The sequence below is a fragment of the Leptonychotes weddellii genome, chromosome 8, assembly GCF_054177405.1.
Source record: "Leptonychotes weddellii isolate Sample4059 chromosome 8, ASM5417740v2, whole genome shotgun sequence".
NCBI classification, from domain to species: Eukaryota; Metazoa; Chordata; class Mammalia; order Carnivora; family Phocidae; genus Leptonychotes; species Leptonychotes weddellii.
In genome coordinates, this window is record NC_138376.1 from 40667603 (window position 1) to 40686300 (window position 18698).

Sequence of the window (18698 nt, forward strand, 5' to 3'; positions counted from 1 at the left end):
TAATAAAATAAAAAAATGGTCCATGTCCCTAGACAAAATAGACACTTAACAAATGCTCTAACTATGCTTTTTAAAATCCACGCTTGTTCTTGAGGATCACTGTTGTTTATGTAAGATATAATGCTTCTCCTAGAGGTTTTACAAATTGGTAATTAGACTTAGTTCCTTGGTTTGAGGGGGAGTTTTTTTTTTTTTTTTAATGTTTTATTTATTTATTCATGAGAGAGAGGCAGAGGCAGAGGGAGAAGCAGGCTCCCTTCCTAGCAGGGAGCCCGATGCGGGACTCGATCCCAGGACCCTGGGATCATGACCTGAGCCGAAGGCAGACGCTTAACCATCTGAGCCACCCAGGCGCCCTGAGGGGGAGTTTTTGTGGAATGCAGACAATTCCACTTACTAATAACCTGAGAGAAATAAAGATTCCTTACATAAGTGACCACTTAACAAATACCAGCTTATTATATTCACAGATTAATCCTTTAGAAAGTGGAGGATACACAGTATTTATTATTCCTTTTTCTGTTTTGAGCATTACCCAGAAATGGCTCTTTATTTATCCATATTTTCAGTGTATAATTCAGTATTTATTCAACCATTGGGATTTCTGTAGGATTTATATTTTTGATATATACACAGAAAATTTTATATTAGACTAAATTAGGGGAAAAAATCTTTTTTCCTTGAGATTGATTACCTAGTCCTGGTCAGGATTCAGTTATGTAGGCTTCTCCTGTAGACAATGCTGGTGGGAACGTTACAGGTAAAAATGTTTTGGAAAGGGCGCCTGGGTGGCTCAGTTGGTTAAGCGACTGCCTTCGGCTCAGGTCATGATCCTGGAGTCCCGGGATCGAGTCCCGCATCGGGCTCCCTGCTCGGCAGGGAGTCTGCTTCTCCCTCTGACCCTCCTCCCTCTCATGCTCTCTGTCTCTCATTCTCTCTCTCAAAATAAATAAATAAATAAAATCTTTAAAAAAAGGAAAAAAAGAAAAAATGTTTTGGAAAGAAATTTTGCAATATATTGACCAATTTCTGGGGATCTCACCCAAGGAAATAACATACAGCTAAAGTTTTTTGTGCAAAGATGTTCATTGCAATATTATTTAAGAATAGTAAAAATTGGAAACAGATTAAATGACTGATAATAGGGGGAATAATTAAGGCATTTATATAAATATTGGAGAACTCAGATTTCTGATGGAAATTATTGCTAAAGTGTAAAAATGCAGGATTGCAAGATGTGCTTTTTTAAAGCATAGAAAAAATAAATAGATTCATATTTTATTTTACTTTATTTTTTTAAAGATTTTATTTATTTGACAGAGACACAGCGAGAGAGGGAACACAAGCAGGGGGAGTGGGAGAGGGAGAAGCAGGCTTCCCGCCGAGCAGGGAGCCCGATGCGGGGCTCGATCCCAGGACCCTGGGATCACGACCTGAGCCAAAGGCAGACGCTTAACAACTGAGCCACCTAGGCGCCCCATAGATTCATATTTTAAATATTTGTATGTTTATTATAGAATTTTAGCATAGCTCCATGCTAAAATGCTCTACATGAACCATCTCATCTGAAGGTATTATTTTTAGTCCCATTTGAAGGGAATATGCCAGGTGAGGAGACTGAGGCTGACAGAGGTCAACTTGCCCACCATCACTCTGCTAATAAATGGTACAAGGGGAACATGGATTCTGCCACATTCTTGGTTGCTTTTGTTTTTACTTTAAAATGGTACAGAAAAACCTTACAGATTTCCTGCAGTAAACATCCTTTTTATTTTTCCTGTAACACTGGGGAGGGAGTAGGTGTGGTTCTTAAAAGAGCAGGCTCTGGAGTCCCTCTGTCTGCTATTGGTGTGAGCTTGGATAAATGACTCAACGGCCCTCTGCCTCAGTGTACTCTGTGCAGAGGGGATGTGTGAAAAATGATAGAATTGAGTTTATCCTTGTAAATTTATAGCAGAAAAACTACTGGCACATAGTAGGGACTGAGTGTTGCTATTGTTATAATCATTATGATCTTCAAAAAAGTGGCCTTGAAAATAAGAAAAAAATCATTTGAAATGGTGGGCTGTTTAGGTTCTCCATGGTTGTTAGCTTCTCTTGGATGTTGATGTGATGGGAAAGTGACTTGAGAAACTCCCTTGGAGCAGTCGTTAGCAAACCATTTAGTAAAGGGAACTAGCAGTTTGCTAAATAAATCAGCCTCAAGAAGTGTGTTGTAATTCATCTTAGAGCATAACTGGCTTTTTTTTTTTTTAGGACACGAGTATGTAAATCCCTAAACAAATGTGTAGCATAGGTCTCAGCGTAAGCGTCAGCCTTCTTATGCTTAACGTCTTGAACTCAGTGCACAGCTCACCTTCCAAATGGTGCCCTTATAAGAGAACATATCAGTTCAGTGAATTTTCACTAATTTGCACTCCAGGCATTCAGATTGTATGGTGAGCCTCCTAACTCAGCAGGCACATATGAAACTTTATAATCGATCTGTGATTAATAAGATTAGTGGACCAGTACATTTCTAGATGGTCAGAACTTTCCCTGTTCCTTTCTCATGGCCTGCTTGCCCCTGTGCTCCCTGACTCCTTGAGTAGTCCAGGGTGCAGAGTGGGAAGCCAGAAGCTTGGACTCCTGCCTCTCCTCACCAGGCCCACCTCTGGACATCTCTTCTCTCTGGCCCCTGCATTCCCTCCCCAACTTGGCCCGACGATGTCCTCCGCCTCTGATGTGGGCTACAGCAGTGGTCTTCTAAAGTGACGTGACCTTCACCGCACCACCTTTCCAGCCTCCTGCACACCCCCACTCTCACTCCACCTCCCCAGTTTAAAATAAACACTAGAGCCCTTCTCTGCTTCTCCAGCATCATCTTTCATTTTTCTCTCCCCTCCCCTCCCCTCGGTCCCATCCTCCACTGGCAAGCCTTAACCCAGACATGACACTGAAGCCTCACCTGACCCACTTGTCCCTATGTAAAATTGACTGTTCTTTTTTTATCCTCCCATTTCCCCCATACATCCTTTGTCAGGCACCTCTATCACTATTACAGTTATTTATCACTTCTCTCTCCCTTTGCTATACTCTGACATCTCTGGAGGCAGGTTTATTGTCTTGTGGATTTCTCTGTCACAATGCATTAAATGTATGTTTGATGGATGTTTGCTGCTGATCTTAAAAATAGCTGCCAGGAATGAAGGTGCTGATGCACTGTGTGGGTGTTTTAGATAACCTCACTTAATCCTTACAACAACCCCATGAGTATTGGGCATTACTTTGCACAATGTTTACAGATCGGGAAACTGAGGTCTGTACAGGCAAGCAGCTTTTCAAGCATCATAAGTTACAGTGTTGTGTCAGAGCACAGGATTGTAACCCAAATTATACATATTACAGATTTTATATTCTCCTAGAAATAGTGAGAATCTAGAGCCCTATAGGGGCCACTTCATTATGAGTTAAGTGGCATAGTGCCCATCTGGAGATCTATCAACCACTTACATGTAGCGTTCCTAATTTGGGGACTGGGATCTCGAGGATTTGGAAGACTCTAAATGTATGTTTTATCATTTGTGGATAGAGAAAAGGTCTCTTTTGCTTTTTTTTTTTTTTAAAGATTTTATTTATTTATTTGAGACAGAGAGAATGAGAGACAGAGAGCATGAGAGGGAGGAGGGTCAGAGGGAGAAGCAGACTCCTCGCCGAGCAGGGAGCCCGATGCGGGACTCGATCCCAGGACTCCAGGATCACGACCTGAGCCGAAGGCAGTCGCTTAACCAACTGAGCTACCCAGGCGCCCCTCTCTTTTGCTTTAATCAGATTTTTACAGTTGTTATGGGATCTACAAAAGGTTAATAACTACTAATATAACGTTATTTCTATAGAAAATAGATTTTCCGAAGACCAGAAGATGAGTTTATAAATTAACATCTAGAACACAGCCCTTTTGTCAAGTAGAGATTATGTGTTTTGATAACTTGAATGAATGGAAAAGATTCACCTTAGAGACCAGGTTTTTAAAAAGTAGCAGTTTTCTTTAGACACTGTAATAAAATCATTCCTGTTAGGTCTTAAATGGAAAATTGCCTCTTTGTTATAGACTGAGTGTTTGTGTATGCCCCCCACCAACAAATTGTTATAGACTGAGTGTTTGTGTATATCCCCCACCAACAAATTGTTATAGACTGAGTGTTTGTGTATGCCCCCCACCAACAAATTCATATATTGAAGTTCTAACACACACACACACACACACCCGCCCACCCGCCTTTGGGAGGTAATTAGGTCTAGATGAGGTCATGAGTATGCCCATTATGGGATTAGTACCGTTGTGAGAAGAGAAGAGACCAAGGAGCACTGGACTATCTTGTGAGGATACAGTTCGAAGGAGGCTGTCGGCAAGCTAGAATGAGTGCCCTCACCAGGAACTTAATCTGCTGGCATCTCATTTTGGATGTCTCAGCCTCCAGAACTGTGAGAAATAAATGTCTGTTATTTAAACCACCTGCCTATGGTATTTTGTTATAGCAGCCTGACCTGGGACCCTCTCCCTTCCCTTCTCCTCCCTGGTGGCATATATTAAATTGTTCATGTCTATGAAAAAAATCAGTGGAAAAAACCGTAGTACATTTTAAACATGTCACTGCTTCTGTAATCACATTTTCTTCTAGTTGTTTTCATTTGGTTCCTTGTAGGAAAATGTGATAGCTTTTCCAGATCAAAGTGGGATATTTTATATCATTTTATATGTGTTCCCCTCCCCACCAATTAAATATTCTTGCCTTTCAGAGGTGGCGGGGGGAGGGGGGAAGGTGTTGAGTTGTTGTTGATTTGTGCTAAATTTGTGTTTTGAAATGAACTAAAAGATGTGGATTCCAACTGGATGACAGCTAGATCTCTGAACTTCAGGGAAAGGACCATGTTCTCTCTACCAGCTACCACAAGGCCATAAACACATTTGGTGCTCTGTAAAGGCATGTTGTTAAACAATGATACAAGGCTTTTTGCAACCTAAATTCTTTTCCTAAAATTTTCACCTGACAGGCTTCTCCAGGAAAGAATTTTTACAAGTTCTATACACAAGTAGGTGTTTGTTTTTTCCTCCTTAACTATGTTCTTAATTTTCATTTTGGGACTTGTTAGCATTTGTCCCTTGGTGTTCTGGCTGTAGGTGGGCACCTAATTGACTTCATGTTAATTTGATCACTGGCTTCCCTTTTTTCATTTTGTTACAGCAATATGGCTTTTATGACAGCTCAGAGTTGAATACTGGTACTTGGGGAGAATTGAAATGAAGGGGGAAATCTTGTTATTAGCCAGTCAGAATATTCAGTTACATTAATATGACTTGCTAAAATACTTGTAGTTCCACTAAAGTGTAATCACTGTAGGGCCTGATTCTCAGCATTTCACCTTTAATGGTTGTCGAGGGGGTTTTAAACACAGTGGTGCATTTGTTGAAAGTAGCACTTCGTAAAAAGAAGAAAAGCATTGCTAGGAAGAGATCTAATCTTGCCGGGGAATTTCCAGAGAGGGTTACAGGAGAAGTCATCTCAGCCTTTTCTGGAGTGCCCATGTCCTCTGGAGAGCTGTGGGAGTTGAACAACTCTCTCCTGTCAGCAGCAAGAAGGGCCACTGCTGAGCACACGTGTGACGGATGCACAGCGCTCACCCCAGTGAACCGCAAAAGCACAATGATGGGACTCGTCCACGTTATAAAAGTGCTTCTGAACCACCTTGTTTCTCAGTGGATTGACAAGAAAATGATCCAAAAAATAGAAGAAAGCACAGTTTTTATTTTTCATAGTGCAGTAAGCTTTTCTTAATATCTAACATCTAGAATCTGACATCTCTCAACGATTGCTATCTAAAGTTTTCTACATTCCATTTATGAGAATGGAAAGTGGCAAGGAAATGACTGATTGCAGGAACTTATTTAAACCATAGAGGCATAGTGTATTTACAGATTTATCCAAATTATCTATGCCTTCTCATCTGCAGGCCTGAAAAATGGGATTTGGCATTCATAATCCTGACTCTGAAACACTCAAACATCACAGAATGCCTCTGAGTCATCATAAATTTTATTAAATAAAATCATAAAATCGTAAGTGTTATTTAGGAAGATTTTATTAGTGTTTGGGTTTTTTTGTTGTTGTTGTTTTTAAGTAAGCTCTATACCCAGTGTGGGGCTTGAACTCAAAACCCTGAGATCAAGAGTCACATGCCCTACCAACTCAGCCAGCCAGGTGCCCCAAGGAAGATTTTATTTGATATATTTAGTGATTTTCTTATTCTATGAAAACTGGTCCATGTGAGCTCTGTGATCCCTTAAAGTGAATCAGAACATGACACTAATCAAAACAGTATTCCCCATAGCCTGAGTAGTCTGGATATAAATAAGCATTTACCAAGAAGCTACATTAGACTGAAAATTAAACTTAATTAAAATACCAGCACTTTGGTCAGGGGTTAAGCTTTCACGAATGGAGTCCTAGTTCAGAGAGTTCCTTTCCAGCACAAACCTTCCTTTACGGTTACACATGCCAGAAAGTCACAGCCATGTGTCATTGGATTGGAGTGGGGGTTTAGGGGATGGTATTTGAATTTTTTAAAAGTCAAATGCTTAACAGCAAAGGAAACAGTCAACAAAACCAAAAGACAACCGACAGAATGGGAGAAGATAATTGCAAATGACATATCAGATAAAGGGCTAGTATCCAAAATCTGTAAAGAACTTTTCAAACTCAACATCCAGAGAACAAATAATCCAATCAAGAAATGGGCAGAAGACATGAACAGACATTTTTCCAAAGAAGACATCCAAATGGCCAACAGACACATGAAAAAGTGCTCAATATCCCTCGGCATCAGGGAAATCCAAATCAAAACCTCAATGAGATACCACCTCACACCAGTCAGAATGGCTAAAATTAATAAGTCAGGAAACGACAGATGTTGGTGAGGATGTGGAGAAAGGGGAACCCTCCTACACTGTTGGTGGGAATGCAAGCTGGTGCAGCCACTTTGGAAAACCGTATGGAGGTTGCTCAAAAAGTTGAAAATAGAGCTACCCTACGACCCAGCAATTGCACTACCGGGTATTTACTCCAAAGATGCAAATGTGGTGATCCGAAGGGGTACCTGCACCCCAATGTTTATAGCAGCAATGTCCACAATAGCCAAACTGTGGAAAGAGCCTAGATATCCATCAACAGATGAGTGGATAAAGAAGATGTGGTATATATATATACACAATGGAATATTATGCAGCTATCAAAAAATTGAAATCTTGCATTTGCAACGACGTGGATGGACCTAGAGGGTATTATGCTAAGCGAAATAAGTCCATCAGAGAAAGACAAGTATCAAATGATCTCACTGATAGAGGAATTTGAGAAACAAGACAGAGAATCATAGGGGAAGGGAGGAAAAATGAAACAAGACAAAACCAGAGAGGGAGACAAACCATAAGAGACTCTTAATCTCAGGAAACAAACTGAGAGTTGCTGGAGTGGAGGGGGAGGGATGGATGGGGTGGCTGGGTGATGGACATTGGGAAGGGTATGTACTATGGTGAGTGCTGTGAACTGTGTAAGACTGATGAATCACAGACCGGTACCCCTGAAACAAATAATACATTATTTGTTAATTTAAAAAAAATCAAATGTTTAATCTTTCTTATTGGTTTGTTTTCCTCACTTTTGTGGATTTTTTTAAAAAGATTTTATTTATTTGAGAGAGTGAGCATGAGTAGTGGGGTGGGGGAGGAGCAGAGGGAGAAGTAGACACCCCTCTGAACAGGGAACCCAACACGGGGCTGAATCCCAGGACCCTGGGATCATGACCTGAGCTGAAGGCAGACGCTTAACCAACTGAGCTACCTAGGCGCCCCATATGGATCTTTTTTTTAATTAAACTTTTTATTTTGAGATTAATAAATAGAGATCTCAAGTGCCTTTTTCCCAGTTGCCCCCTGTAGAACTGTAGTTCTGTGTCACAAGCAGGATACTTACATTGTTACCGTCAAGCTACAGACTTTTCTAGCCACATCTCTTCCCTCCTGCCTTCGCACCATCTCTAACCACAGGCAGCCACTCCTCTCTTCTTCACCTCTGTAAGTTTGTCATTTCAAAATTGCTATATAAATGGATTGGGTTTTTTCACTCAGCATAATTCTCTGGAACTTCCAGGTTGTTAATGTCTATCAATAGAGTGCTCTTTTTTATTGCTGAGTAATGTTTCATGGTATGATTGTTTCCAGTTTTTGGCTATTACAGATAAAGCTGCTGTGAACCAGGTACAGGTTTTTGTGTAAACATAGGTTTTCATTTCTCTAAATAACCAATAATTTTGTTTTAATGGTAGCTTAATATTACATATTTGTACCACAGTTTATTTAGCTGGTACTTCTAGATGGATATTTAAACCACCCCCACCCCTCATTTTTCTTCTGTTACATATGTCACTGATGACAGTCTATAGGTAAATTGCAATGCACGTCAGCTTTTATTTCCTTAGTATAAGGATTTCTAGAAGTAGGCTTGAGTATGCAAAATTTTTAAGCTTTTTTTTAAAAGTAGTTCTACTTTTTTAAAGTTTTTATTTGAACTGCATCTAATTTCAAAGCATTTTTATTACCTCAAAAACACCACATAGGTCAGCACTTTACACTCCCCGCACCCCCATCCTTCCCCCAGCTCCAGGCAACCACTAACTAGTGTTCTTTGTATGGATTTGCCCATTGTGGACATTTCATGTAAGTGGAGTCATACAATATGTGACCTTTTGTGTCTGGATTCTTAGCATAATGTTTTCAAGGTTCATTCAGGTTGTGGCATGTGTGTATCAATACTTCCTTCCTTTAATGGCTGAAGAACATTCCATTGTGTGGATGTGTTTTGTTCATCGGTGGGTGGATTTTTGGATTGTTCCCATTTTTTGGCTATTGTAAATGATGCCACTGTGAATATTTGTGTGCAGGTTTTTATGTGGACATATATTTTCATTTCTCTTGGGTATCTACCTAGAGGTAGAATTGCTGATGTTAAGGTAGCTCTGTGTTTCACTTTTTGAGGAATCAGGTGACAGTCCTACCAGCAATGTCTGCGTGTTCCAGTTTCTCCCTATTCTCACCAGCATTTGCAGTTGTCTATGTTTATAGCCATCCTAGTGAGTGTTACGTGGATCTTGTCAAGAGACAGGGCCAGAGCTATTTGAGCAATGCTGACTTGCTGCTAGGTGGTCCTCCTGACATATGAAAACCCTTTGCGCACTACTTCTCAGTGGTGCCAACTGGCTGTCTCTGGGCTTCTACACAAAAGGAGGAAGTTGTGAAATTGTGAAACTGCCTTCCCTTCCGGCCAGAGCACTTGACCTGGTGTGCAGCTCTGGGAGGAGCCCATCCCAGCTGGCTGGCAGCCCTTTGAGCTGTGCCAGTGGGCTCAAGGGCGTGCAGAGAGGCCCAGGGGTCAGTACCTACCCATTCCTGGACTCGACTGCTATTTTGAAACAAAAGTTTGCAGAAATTCTTACGTAGAAAAATTTCCATGCTATATTGTATCATAAAAGCAGTTTTACTTTTTTTACAGGAAAAAAAACAGTCTTGGGTACTGTGAGATATAGAAAGGTTTGTGGTTTTCATTTTCATAGGTGGCATTTTGAAATACATAAACTGACAAAATGATAGCCTGAAGATGTACTTTAAAAAAAATCAGCTGCATGGTGAATTGCAAAGAGCCCAAGATGTGGACAGAGTAGAGTAAGCAGCTCTTCTCAGTGTGCCTGGGGTTTTCCTGGGGTTGCTTTGTTTTTGTTTCCCCCCCCCTACTTATTTTGTAAACTGGGAAACCCTTAAGTTCCAATAAACCAGGACAGTTGGCCACCCCAAGTCTGTAACCTGCGGAATAAGTAAATGGCCCTTTTTGTTGTTTGACCAAGTTATCTGAACTCTCCGAACTTTTGTTTCCTCATCTAAAAATGAGGATAATTCCTTACTGAGTCTTTGAAAAGCTGGATTTGCAGTAATCAATAAGTTTTAGCTTCCTTGTTCGTTAAGCCTCACTCTGGTAATAAAAGTGTCATATTTTTTTCTAACCAAATTTCATAACCAATTTCATAACCAAAACAGACCTTTTCATTTCCTTCCCAGTTCCAATTTAATCGGGGTAGAGGGAGCATATATACTTTAGGGCTGAGCTCCACTTGGTGCCTTGTTCATGTGTCGGAACCAAATGAAAAGCTAGCAAGAGAAGGGAGAGTTGACTTTGAAGAACCTCCCCTCTCAGTGTCACTGACCTGTGAGTTTCTAAGCCTTGCCTCTGTTGCTGAGGAACAAATTACTGCAAGATTTAACAGCTTCAGAGAGCAGTCGTGGTGGAGTTAGAGCAAACAGGGAATTGTAACAAAATTTGTTAGAAGGAAAAATAGTTTGTCCTTAAGACCATAGTCCTTGTCTAGACTCTGTCAGTGTAATGCAATATATGGATACCGTCTGGGCAACAGAACTTCAAGAACTGCAGCGGATTTATTAGCATCCAAAAGCCCAATTTATTAATCTATATGTACACACACACACACATATATACATATATACCACATATATACGTATATACACACACACATATATATATAGCAGTGGTTCCCAGAGAAGGCTGTTCATCTAAATTAACCAAGTAACGTTTCAAAAAGATGAATTTCTCAGCCTCTAGACTATTGAATCGGAATTTCTAGGGGTGGGATCACAGTGTCTGTTTTTTAAAGCTTCTAGGTGATTCTCGATGCAGACAAAATTGAGAACTCTTTGATAGGAAACTCTAAAAGGCATGGAGGCATGCATTCATTCCCTCATTCATTCGTAGTTTCAACCAGTGATCAGCCACCTGTCAGGCATCGATCCAGGCTCTCTGGAGCTGCAAATGGGAACATCAGAGGTTTGCCCTTGAAGAGCTTAGAGCTTAATTGGGATTGTGAACAAATGAACAGATAATTACAGTATAACTGATAATCACATCATTTAAACAATAAGCCTGTAATTTTAATCACTGATTGAGATACAGTGGAAGTGGTGACAGGCATATGAAAAGGAGGCAAGGAGGATTTTGCTGCCCCTTTTTCCATCATCTTCCCCTCTAGGGAAGATTTCTTTGGCTTCTGTTACTGAGCAGCATAGGTGGATACAACTGGTTTTTGGTTTTTTAACTTGATAATGTTATTTTTTGATAATGTTATTTAACATAAAATTAATTATCTTACTCTCATGGATGTTGATACATATTGTCACCATCCTTTTAATAAGTATATGAAGATGCTTCTGTGAAAGTTTACATGGGCTGTTTTGTTTTTGTTTTAAAGATTTATTTATTTTAGAGAGAGAGCACTCACACGAGTAGGTGGAGGGACAGAAGGAGAGAATCTTCCAGCAGACTCCCCACTGAGCATTGAGCCTGACATGAGGCTGGATCTCACGACCCATGAGATCATGACCTGAGCTGAAAGCAAGAGTTGGATGCTTAACTGTCTCAGCCACACAGGTGCCCCTACATGGGCTGTTTTAAGAGCAGTAGATCATAGGGTAGGAGACTTGGCCTCACATTTTGTCTCTACCCAAGTCCTGTGACCTTCGTCAACTCAGCCACCTCCCCAGTTGTAGTAAATGAATAAATTTATTGGGCATCTTCTACGTGTTAGTTGCTAGGAGGACAAAAAAAGCATCTCAGGTACAGACCTCCTTCCACTGTGCTAAAGATGGTATGAACCATACTGATTTTCTCTTCCATCCACAGAGGAGTCAATGACAACATCCCCTTAACATTCCAGAGGAATTTATCTAGAGACTCAAAAATCTCCATATTCACAGGAATCATTATGGCATGTGATTCATCCAAAATAGAGAATATCAGAGCTGTGAGTGGTGGATGTGGGCACATTTCATTGCCCATGGCCTTTCCAGGGAACTCTGATTCGTGGCTTAGCAAAACTTTTTCGTAACTATTGAATGTGAATTTGGTAATGGCAAAGGTCTTTGTAAGATGATAATAATACAAACATGTTTGCAACCTATATTATGTGCCAGGCATTCACCATCCTGAGTATTTGGTATGTATTTATTTAATAACATGAGGGAAGGTATTACTTTAAAAAAATTACTTTAAAATTACTTTAAAAAAAAAATTTTTTTTTAAGTAACCTCTACCCCCAACATGGGGCTTGAACTCACACTCCCAAGATCAAAAGTCATATGCTCTACTGACTGAGCCAGCCACATGCCCCTGTAATTACATTTATTTTATAAAAAAACCAGGGCATAAAAGGGTGAGTCACTTGCCCAAGATCACATGGCTAGTAAGTGGTGGAGCAGGGATTTGAACGCAAGCTGTACAGCTCCAGGGTGTGTGCTCCTAACCACTGCTACCCAGAAGTGACAGACTCAACAGGTGTCTTTGCACACTGTATACTGCTACACCTTTCAAGAAGGGGGGGGTCAGTAGTAGATCTGTAGTGTCTGTATCTGTATCTGTATCTGTTGATCTCCCAGTCAAGCAGTATGCTGGTTGGCATTATGGTAGGCACTTGTTAAGTATTTGTTAATTCAGTGAGGCAGCCACCTTTCAGATGACTGGTAGAGAGAAGGGCAGTCATTCTCTGAGAATTATTGGGAGCACAGAAATAAAACCAGTCCCAGGGATGACCCAGTCCCAGGGCTTGATCTTTTGCCTTGTTTCGCACTGCAGCCTTGTGGTGATTAACTAGTTCTTGTCAGCAGAACTCTGTGAGAGCAGAGTTCCAAGTCCATCTGCAGCAATCTGGCCTTCATCCACTGGCAAGGGGAGTTGTGTGTGTAGATCAGCATTGTCTTTTTCCACATGACAGTGTGCTTTACCTAAGCAGAAGTCATTACCCCTTCTTGTTCTTCTGTGACCAAGTTGTCCTACAAGAGTAACTTCGTTCAGTGAACCCCTCTCCAAATGTTTATTGGGTAAGTGGGATGGCGTGTGGGGCCCTTTTCTCCCCCCTCCTGGAACTGCGGGAAGAGCTTTGAATTTGATGGCATGTGCTGTTCTTTAGCTGTGAATAAGGATTCCCCTAGAAAAAAGTTTGAAGGTTTTGTTACTCTCCCTCTTCCCACTGCTGAAAAAAATCATCTACACCTGAATTTCTCAGATTGATTATATTTATGTATTGCCTTCCAAAATTAGAAAAATACATCTCTCCCGAGTGGGGAAGAAATTCGCTCGACTGTTTAAGAGGGGAGCGTGTGTGTTAATCATTTTTGGTGTTTTGTTATAGTTTCTTTCACACCTTATGAGGAGAACAACTCCTTTAGAGCTCTTCTCTGGGGAACACCTCTGTAAGTAGGACTTAGTCTGTGTTTTAGGAAGCTGCCGTTGGGGGCTCCTGTGTATCACTGCATGATGCTGTTTTCCCTCTTTTATTTCATAATAGGTTTATCTCCTCATTTATAGTATCACCAATAGATAATTGTTGCATGCATAGAACAAATTGGAGTACTTGCCCTTTGAGGGATTTGGGCTTACCTAAGGAGGTACATACAGAGTGCGTTCCCATAATACCTGAAAACATAAGTATCCAAGCCCTATCAAAGTTGAAGTTGATATATGCTAAATGAATTGTCAAGACCTGCAAAGCTACAAGAGGCCAACGGGGAGTCTTTGTAACATCTAATCTGGGCCTGGGAGAAGGGGTTGGAAGTGAAGACTAAGGGAGAGCATGGAGGAAAGACCCACAGATAATTCACTTGAAAACAAAGCCACAGGGGGTGACTCCACTGGTTTAGAAGACTGTCCTTCTCCAGCAGTGGTTAAAATAGTACTTCTTGGGGCACCTGGGTGGCTCAGTTGGTTAAGTGACTGCCTTCGCTCAGGTCGTGATCCTGGAGTCCCGGGATGGAGTCCCGCATCGGGCTCCCTGCTCAGCGGGGAGTCTGCTTCTCCCTCTGACCCTCTTCCCTCTCGTGCTCTCTGTCTCTCATTCTCTCTCTCTCAAATAAATAAATAAAATCTTTAAAAAAAAAAATAGTACTTCTTAATTAACTGGTGGCAACCAAGGAGTGAGAGAGAGGCACTTCTCTTTTAACCTATCTAATCTTTGTAGTAAGGAAAATTGATTATTGCAACATTTAAAATCCACCCCACCCCCACATTGGACGCTATACCAGAGTGAGGCTGTTGAGCTTTCTTTAACCATAGAGCTAACCTGAAGCTATCCTTTGTAGTGCGTATTAGTGCCCTAATTTTGCAGTTACTTATCCAAAGCCCTGAATAGGACTGCTTTCTCTCCCTACATGTGTGGTGTATGGTAAGCAACATGATTGTATCAGAGTATTAACAAGAGTTTGTTACACCCTTAGAATGGAAGTTAGAAAGTATGGGAATTCTACAGGAAAAAAGAATAAGCATAGATTCGTGGGTTGGCAGAGTGACAATACCGCTGTTGATGTGGCAGATAAGTTCTCTTGAGCCAAGATTTAATCTGGAGTCATCATTTATTTAAATTTGAGAATTCTAAAGGAATTCTCTTGTCAGTTGTTTTTTTTTTAAGATTTTATTTATTTATTTGAGAGAGAGAATGAGAGAGAGAGCAGGAGAGGGGGGAGGGTCAGAGGGAGAAGCAGACTCCCTGCAGAGCAGGGAGCCGGATGCGGGACTCGATCCTGGGACTCCAGGATCATGACCTGAGCCGAAGGCAGTCGCTTAACCAACTGAGCCACCCAGGCGCCCTCTCTTGTCAGTTCACTTTCATATCTGGAAGCTTGCTAGTACTTAGACGTTCTTCCCCTTATGGTCTTTATGACAGTGTTTTTATATTTTATATTTTAACATTTTTGGGCAAGGTATGGTTTATGTTCCTTCTCTCATTGTGGGGCTGATTTTTTTCCAACCTTAGAAAAACCTTTCTAAATGCAGGAAAGAGTGTTGTGACTACCAAATTAAAGCACTATTTAATTTTTCGTGTTATTGGCAGTCAGCTTGAAGAAAGTTCCCATGCCTGCCTAACACAAGTTGACTGTTAAAGAGATGAATGGGTAGAAGAGAAAGTGAAGGGAGATTTCATCCTGACCCCTTGTAGCTCGTCAACTCAATTGGCTCGGTTTTAGGTGAACTGTGACAATTCAAAGAATAAATAAAACCGGGTATGATGAGGAGGTTATGCTGAACAGTAGTTAAATGTCTGCAGTAAACACATCTGTAAGCCAAAAGCCATGTCTGACTCGACTGATTTTGTAGGAAAGGGAGTTTTCACAGCAAACTGACTGCTGCCTTCTACCATCACCTTAGCAGCAAGAAGAGCCAAGACTTGACCCTAGAGATCTTTACTACTTACCTGTGAGTTTAGGAAATTAACATTCTTTACTATAGTAAATTTTAAAAAAATCTTGATGTCTTTTAAAACAGATTTGCCCTAAGATCTTAATACTTTTCAGTTGCTGAGCAGCCTTCCAGCTTTCTCCTGCTGCAGATATAAACAGCCAAAATGATGGTGTTTGCATTCTTAGTGAGACCGAAAACTCATCTTGAGAGCTATGATGGAAGAACTTTCAGCGCCATCTCTCATTAACCCCAGCACCCTCTGTTGTCACCACCCCCACCCCGCCATTCTCTCACATTCTGTGGTCCCTCTTGGGAGCCAAATGGAAAGGAGGGGGGTGCAACTGATTTGCTTAAAGCTTAGTGTGGTATCTTTTTTCAGACAAGCCTCCAGTAAACTCTTTTTGTAATAGATCAAAGAGCACACTAATGCTTATTTAACCTCACGCAGATGATTCACCGGGGCATACTGCTCCTGGAGGGAGCTGACAGATGGGTTTTCCACATGAGCAGGACTCTCTTTGGAGGATGCTGTTTTTGCCCTTTTGTGTTCTGCTTGCATCAGTATGTTCAGGTTTCTGCATTTCGTGCTGTGGTAGTGCCGATGTTTTCTTGCGTTCAGGCCTGAGGTGCACCTCACTCCTGTAACTGTTAGTATGTGTGGCAGGAACTTGCTCCAGGACACAGAATTAATACTTGATTCAGGGGCGCCTGGGTAGCTCAGTCGGTTAAGCATGTGCCTTCAGCTCGGTCATGATCTCAGGGTCCTGGGATCGAGTCCCGCATCATCGGGGCTCTCTGCTCAGTGGAGAGTCTGCTTCTCCCTCTCCGTCTGCCCTTCCCTCCGCTTGTGTGTGTGCTCTCTCTCTCTCTCTCTTTCAAAGTGAGTAAATAAAATCTTTTAAAAAAATAATTGATAGGGGAGGCGGGGAGGGGGATGGGTTAGCCTGGTGATGGGTATTAAAGAGGGCACATATTGAATGGAGCACCGGGTGTTATATACAAACCATGAATCATGGAACACTACATCAAAAACTAATGATGTAATGTATGGTGATTAACACAACATAATAAAATAAAATTAAAATAATTGATTCAGGTACAGGTATGCTGAACTGTCTCACACCTTCTTATAATCTAGGGTAATTTATAGGAGTGACCAGCCCCCATTAATTAATTTTTTTAGTGAGATACTTACAGTGAGGCACAATTATAATACAGTTGCATGGTTACCACACCCCAGAACTTGATAATGGGAAGTGGCTTGCAACTAAGAGGATCTTTTGGAAAATGTGCATAAAAGAGGAATTCTTTAAAATCTATTCTTTTTCTTTTTTGGGGGGGATGGAGGGGCAGAGGGAGAGAGAGAATCTTTTTTTTTTTTTTTCTATTATTTGAGAGAGAGAGAATGAGACAGAGAGCACATGAGAGGGGGGAGGGTCTGAGGGAGAAGCAGACTCCCTGCCGAGCAGGGAGCCTGATGCGGGACTCGATCCAGGGACTCCAGGATCATGACCTGAGCCAAAGGCAGTCGCTTAACCAACTGAGCCACCCAGGCGCCCCGGGAGAGAGAGAATCTTAAGCAGACTCCACGCTCAGCGTGGAGCCCAACACAGGGTTCGATGTCGCAACCCTGAGATCATGACCTGAGCAGAAATCAAGAGCGGGACATTGAACCGACTGAGCCGTCCAGGTGCCCCTATAAAATCCATTCTAATTTACTTGCCTCTGATTTCTACCCTTATCCTATTTTTATTGTCATTATTTTTTCTGTGTGGCCTATGAATGAACTAGTGAATACTTTGAATACTGTTACGGTTAGAATTTTTTTTTAACAGACCCTGTTGCTTTCCATCATGACCTGTAATTCTGAGAAACCCTGTAGGTTGAGTGGGCGTCAGAGATTTGGGGTTACAGAGGATGGGGAAGCGATGCTTGGCCTGATGTCAGTGTGGCCTGGTTCCTGGGAGGTGCTGACCACCCCTTTTCCTGTCTGTGTGGGGAACCAGCCAGATCAAAGAATGGCTTATTCTTTTGCTTCATTTCGGACCAAAGCTCCTCTACCATGGGCCCTGTGCCTGGGCTTGGTCCCTGCTAGTACAGTTGTACGGAGCAGCTGTGTTCCCACTTGGCCCAGCTTGCCCAAGCTGCCCGTAGGGTGACTCGGATTACCGAGGAGGGATGTCTCTGGCCCCTGGGCAGCCTGGGAGAAGGGGGACTGCAACCGTCAGGCAGTGCGCAGACCTGGCAGCGTAGTTGAGTGTCTTCTGCAGAGCGTCAGGGGTTTGTCCAGGGCCCTTTGTCTCTCCTGTTCCTTGAGAAAAATACCAAAGAGTAGAGGGGGGCCCACCATCCACTCGGCAAGTGCCCAGTTCACCCAGCAGGGCGGCCTGCCCTGCCTGGCCGTGGAGAATTCATTTGCTGAGACCTTTTGTACTGTTCCTGTGGCTCAGCAAGGGAGATGAGGAGGAAAAGGGCATGGTGCTGGCAAGCAGCCTGCAGCCAGGAGGATGAGGGGACGGTGGTGGTGAGAGCAATTAAGGTTTGGCATCTTCTGCTCCCAGCCTTTTTGGCCATGTGCTCTCGCAAGCTGTGCCATGTGGACCGCCACTGAGCGAGCTCCGGGTGCCAGGCAGGGAGTGGAGGACAGGAGGCCTCCTGCACTGCTGTCATCCACTAGCCTGTGGTCTTTGAACATGCCACACACACCCTGGCCTTGGGGCGCTTGCATTCACCTGTCCCTCTAACTGGAATGCCCTTTGCCTTGGCGCTCTGTCCATTCAGGTGTCTGCTGTCTTGTCACCTCCTCGGGGCGGCCTTCTCTAAGTACATCTTCCGAAGTAGATCCTGCCCCATGATCCCACCCCCTTTCCCCTGCTGTATTACTTTCTTGCTAACGGTCCCTTTACATAACAGATTCTATACGTGTGTGTTTCTCTGCCAGCCTGGAATTTCATCTTGTTCCCTGCGGCATCCGTCAGGGCCCATGTGCCTGGCACGTAGTAGGCACTTGGTAAGCGTACGGCATGAATGAGAAAGTGAATACATGGTATGGAGGGATGCCGGATAACGTGGCTGGTCAGACAGAAATGTGAGCTGATGCTGAGTAAACGATGAAAGTAAACCTTTGGCAACAGTCCCTTGGTAACCTGTGTAAAAACAAAACACCCGCGTCTGACAGGGTTACCATCCACGTCCAGCTGTGAATGTGGGAGAGGGAGAATTTGGGGGAATCATTGCACAAGGCCAAGTCCAGCCCAGAAGCAGGCCTTGTGGTTCACAGACAGGACTCCACTGAGTAAGGACCTGCGTGCCAGGGGCCACCTCTGCCCATCCTTTCTTCCCCATCCCCGTGGACCTTTCAGGAGTAAGCCGCCTCTC

The 18698-nt window shown here is 42.5% G+C and overlaps 2 protein-coding genes across 3 annotated transcripts in view; one reads left to right on the plus strand and one right to left on the minus strand.

Annotated features, from left to right (window-relative positions):
- ELOVL5 (ELOVL fatty acid elongase 5) overlaps nucleotides 1-18698 on the minus strand; it is a 67199-nt gene that overhangs the window by 14822 nt on the left and 33679 nt on the right. The gene's annotated exons all lie outside the window — the stretch shown is intronic.
- The window catches only part of LOC145723018 (uncharacterized), a 25144-nt gene continuing 10208 nt past the window's right edge, over nucleotides 3763-18698 (plus strand). The window contains exon 1 of one of the 2 annotated variants that reach the window (XR_014147724.1): nucleotides 3763-5073. The gene's annotated coding sequence lies outside the window, so the exon portion shown is untranslated. Of the gene's footprint in view, nucleotides 5074-14754; nucleotides 15336-18698 lie in introns of those variants that run through there. The other variant, XR_014147725.1, reaches the window with a different exon arrangement.